The sequence below is a fragment of the Crotalus tigris genome, unplaced genomic scaffold, assembly GCF_016545835.1.
Source record: "Crotalus tigris isolate CLP2741 ecotype Arizona unplaced genomic scaffold, ASM1654583v1 scf7180000018260.332519, whole genome shotgun sequence".
Classification (NCBI taxonomy): Eukaryota; Metazoa; Chordata; class Lepidosauria; order Squamata; family Viperidae; genus Crotalus; species Crotalus tigris.
The window spans coordinates 42,886-48,455 of NW_024096910.1; positions in this window are offsets into that span (position 1 = coordinate 42,886).

A 5,570-nucleotide genomic window follows, 5' to 3' on the forward strand; every position below is an offset into this window, starting at 1 on the left:
TGCGCAGAGCTGGCGTAAGGATCCCGCCGAGGGACAAACAGCGAACAAACTGGTCGCCCGCTCCTTCGCCCAAATGGAACTTTTCCCTCCGAGCTGATTCTGATGAAGGCTGATTCCACCACCAGCACATACACATTCGATTTTATCCATTCAGGGGTTTATCCTGCAAATAAAATGGCCTTTTACCACACTTCTCCTTTCGGGGAAGAGGTGAGCGGAGAAACTCAGCGAGAGCGCGTGTAAAAACCACTATTCCCAGTTCCTCTCAAGCAAGCCGGCTAAACCATACATGATATCGGCGGAGAGAGGCAGAAAGCGCTGTTCTGATCGGAGATTCAGTTGGGCTGAACTGTACTATTCTCTCAAAAACCGCCTTATAACGTGCAAAGTCACCGATCCACTTATCTGGTGCTGCCTAATTTATACACTGGTCTCCAGGATCTTTTCCAGTTCTTTCTGGGACCTTGTGTTTGTGCATTATCGACCAGCAAACGACACGATCTTTGTAACCCTGGCTCTGCATACCATTCGTAAAACACCACCAGAATCATCCCCAAAGTAGTATAATTGTTGAAACTTCTGTTGTAAAGAGAGAGAAAAAACGCACGTGGAAGTCAGCCTCTTTTTAAAGCACCACCCGATCTACTCTACGTAATAACTCGGAGGTTCTAATGAATTAAATGGAGTGGGTTTAGAAATGTGTAAAGTGTGTGCAGAATAAGAATATTTACCTTTGTAAACCCGGGAAAGCACCATGTGCATTGATAATGATATAAGGTGATAATCGAGATTTAAACAAGAGAATCTGGATACCTAATATGGGTGGTGAAGTATTGTACTGGCTTGTCGAAGAACTCAAGAGTTGAAGAATTATAAACCCACTGGGCGCATTTTATTGGACCAAATGGTTGCATAGTTAAATTTGCATATATTCCATAATGCTATGCCAAGCAAATTATAGTGTTCTTTGTTTTAGTTCCAAAATATGACAGTTCCATGCATATTATTATAAAGAGTTAATCTACCAAGTACTAGATGCACAAAGCTGATAAGCTAATTAAGCTCTTATTAGGAAGATGACCTATTATGGCCTATAAAAAACAGCAGTGCAATTTTCATCGTGCAAGTAATACAGTACTATTTTTCCACCAGTGCAGCTAATTTTAATCCTGAATTTATTAGTTCTATGGAGCCAAGTTATTTTAATTGGGAAGCCTACTGTGTATGTAAATGTTCACTTCCTCTATTTCACAATTCAAAATTTCCTAGTTATGCTGTACTGAACATTTCCCCCTCCTGGGGTGATGGGAATATTAAGAAGGAAGCAGGAAAAGTTTTTATATCTCACTTTATATCAGTTTTTCAACCTCAGCTTTAAACTTTAAAATGTTTGAACTTCAACTCCCAGAATTCTCCACCCAGCATTTCCTGGTTTGGATTCAGACTCTGCATGCTTCCTTGTGAGTGATTAAAAAGGTAGTTGCCTACTACATCATTACTTTCAAATTATTCCTTGCCTCAAAAGAAAAGATTCAGGCTCAGTGTAAATAATTCCATGCCAGAAGGCAAGGTCCTTTTATTTAATCATCTATGATGTAAAATGATGATAAATGATGTTTACATACTTTCATCTATTGCAAAGAAATATGATAATAAGATTTATCATGCTTCTAGATCAGCATGGAGGAAATACTGGTTGGAATTATGTCTTATAGTGTAAATTAAAATAGGAAGGATGCACTGTAAGTTTTTAAAAGGTGTAGCTCCTCAACAGAAAATGGGTATTAGAAACAATCAAAAAGTCACAAACTGGCAGGAACTAGATAGATGAGGCTGGAAAGCAATATCTCCAGACAAGTATAGGAAAAGAGAGAGAGAGAAAGAGATTGAGGCCCCCTGGTCATCTCGCAATTGGATTACTGCAATGTGCTCTACATAGAGTTGCCCTTGAACCATCCAAAATTATACCTGGTTCACAATGCAGCAACGAAAGCAGTAAAGGACACCTCTCCCTGGGCCCACATATCACCATTGCTACACAAGCTGCACTGGCTGTTGAGTGCAATTCAAGATGCAGATTATTACCTATAAAGCCTAGATATCAGACCGCCTAGATATCTGAGACACTGCTTCTCTCCAATACTTTCTGACCCCCGGCACATTCCAGTAGAATAGGTACACTCCAGGTTGCCTCTATAAAACACTGCCTTCTTGTGGAACCTAGGAAACGCCTTCATTGTCATAGCTCCACACCCCCCCCTTCACTCTCAGGAACAGCATCCCCCCAAAATAAATACTGTGCCCTCTCTCCTGAGGCTCTGAAAGTTTTGAAAACCTGGCTTTTGTTCACTGGAATCTGTTTGGTTTAGTTGATTTGCTGACCATTAGATTATTTTAATCTAGCTGTCTATGTGATTTAGTATTTTAGCTGTTTTTATGTTTTCTCTGCTTTTGTACGCCTCCAGAGTCCACTGGAGTTGGGCAGCCAATAAATTCAAATAAAGTAAAGCCCATTGATACAAAGAACTAGGGGCATTAAAACAGCAAGTTTATGCAAGTTGTTAAGTCCGTGTGAGTTCCATTCTCATATTAAAAGTTCTCATACATTCCATTGCAACATTTGATATAGAAATGTCCTAACAGACATTCTTTACTTTACTTTACCCCCATTCTCCTCCTTCATTCACTATATGGTATACATAGGGTGAATGACTTTTAGATAAGAGATAAGGGTAAGAAGCTCTGGTGTTTTTTTTTTCTCAGAAAATACCCTAGAGAAAAATTAATAATAATTCATTAAACTTGTACGATGTACAACTCTCAGCAATTCTGGATGCCTCATAGCAATCAAACTACAACATAACATCTATAACATCAATAAAACCTAAAAAATAAAAGAGGGCAAGAGTAATGAAGCAAGGGGTCTTAACTCTCCCTCGCCAAAGGCCTGGATGATGAGCTAGGTCTTCATGGGCTTCTAAATAATAGAATGAGGGCCATCCAGATCTCAGAAGGAACTTTATTCTAGAGGGTAGATGCTTTCAGAGTTTTGAAAGATGGTATTGAATGAAGGAACATAGAATGTGCCAAGCTTGCATGATTGAATTGGCCAGGCACGGGTTACAAAGCTCAAGCAATCCCTGACGTTAGCAGCCCTAACCATATTGGGCTTTATAGATAATAAACATTCTGAATCACACTCAGAAATAAATCAGCAACCATTGCACCTTGCAAAGCAGAGATCTTATATGGGTTTACTGAAGGATGCACGTAACTGCTCATACTACTGCATTTTGATTCAGTTCTGAATGGTCTTCAAGATAGCCTCATGTGGAGAGCATTGCAATAGTCAAGCCATGAAGTGATTAGGGCGTGAGTGACAGGATGAAAGACCCTCTTCTGGGTGCAACAGGCACACCAGATGGAGTTGTGCAAAGGCCTTCCTAGGCACAGCTGATACCTCCTCAAGGAAGAGCTGCAAATCCAGAAAGACCCCCAGGTTGTGTATCAAACTTGAAAAGGGAACCACTACCCCACCATGGTTAAAGATGGAATATCTCCAGCTCTGGGTGGTCCAGACACCACAATCATGTAACAGGAGGGTGTTATGTATGTTCTGTCAAGGAAAGAGAAAAGAAGTAGAAAAATACATTGCTCAATACAGGTAGTCTTCACTTAGTAAATATTTATTTAGCAACTGTTCAAAGCAACAACAGTACTGAAAAAGTGATAGTCCTCGCATGTATGACCATTGCAATTCATATGCTTGGCATCTGTCACACATTTACCACAGCATCTTGCAATCACATGATTGCAACCCTTGCGGCCAGCTTCCAACAAACACAGTACAATGGGGTTGCCAACAAGACATAGAAATCACAGTCATGTGATTTCTCACAGTGATCCCAGGTGATTTGTTTAATGTCTGTAACCAGGACTGCCAGAACTGCCATTCTGTCTCTGCAGTCATGTGATATTTCACTTAAAAACCATACTTCGCTTAGCCATGGAATTGCCGATCCCAATTATGGTAGTTAGGTGAGGACTACCAGTAGATAGACAAAAAATGATGAAAAAGGAGAAGAGAATCACAAAATAAATTCAAATAATAACCGAATTGAAGGAGTAGAGATAGTGAAAGGTCTGGTTTTACTATAGCTGCCTAGAGATTTCCTAAGGCCCTAACGAGGCAATAACTTGTATATTAGATACATATTAGAGGTGACAGAAGATCATCCTTTTGTGAGATTAATGATTGCTTGATTGATTCTGTGCTATCGAATCAATACTTTGACAGCCACATGGATATACCCTTACCTGGATGACATATCCTCAACCCAATCCCTCACAGCTTCCAGTGATTCATCCATCATAGCTCTGATGGAATCCATCCATCTTGCTGCTGGTTATCCTTTCTCTTTTCCTTTCACCTTTCCCAGCATTATGGACTTCTCAAAGGAGTTGTCTTTTTTTTTTTTTGCATAATCTGTTCAAAATATGGTAATTCAAATCAACCATTTGTGCTTTCAGTGACAATGCTTGGTTTATTTGTCTGATGACTTTTTCTTTCTTGACCATCCATGATATTCCCAGATTGTTCTCTACCACCAAAGTTCATCTTCCATAGACATACCACTATGGAAGAAGTTGAGTAGAACTTGAAAAGAGCTGTGTAACATGTAGAAAAATTCTGATACATGTTATCTGTCTGTGTCTTAAAGGGCTAATATGCAATTTTGCACATTTTGTACATATACCTAGTATTGGACCAAGGAGGGTTTGTCTGGTCTTACAAATTAGTCTTCCTCTGGCTTGGATGGTCCTGGATTAGTGGACAGAAGATTTCGGGCTTAAATTTCTTCCTTATGTTAAATTCTCATCTAAGCCAAAATAGAAATCAAGGCTAAACAGAAACTTGCTTACTAAATGAGTGCTTTTCCCCTTTGACTTCCATTTCTAGAAATTTGGGAAAGGGAGCCTTCTGGTTTCTTCTATGCTAACTTACTTGCCGTCCATTTCAATAGTTCAGAATTGCACTAGTTTAACATGAACCGTATGGCATTTGTCCTTGCTGGTTATAAGTCCCAGTGGGGGAAGCTAAGCTGCTTTTTCCAAAAGGGAGGCTTTTATAAAGACCAACAAAAAATTGCATACCAAATATTATCCCATCCTGTGTAACGTATTGTCAGAACTGGTGCTTAAATAATTTAGATAACATCTCTATATTGCACTCACTCAACACTCTATGAAAGAAGAAAAAGAAAAAAAGAACATTATGGTTTAGCGCAATATGGCCCTGTTGAGATGATATACCCATGATTATCTTGGCCACTGTAACATCTCATTTAGATTTGTCTTCTGAATCCAGGTCAAAATGTGATTATCTCTTTTATGCATAACACAGTCCAATTAACTCAATTCATACAGTACCATTTCTGCTACAAGTAGAAATTAATAGGTTTCCTGTCTCTTATGACTATTGTTCCTCCATAAGTATATATATTAATTTCAGCATCAACTTAACTAAGTTAGAAAGAATATACTGTACATACAACGAAGTTATCACCACA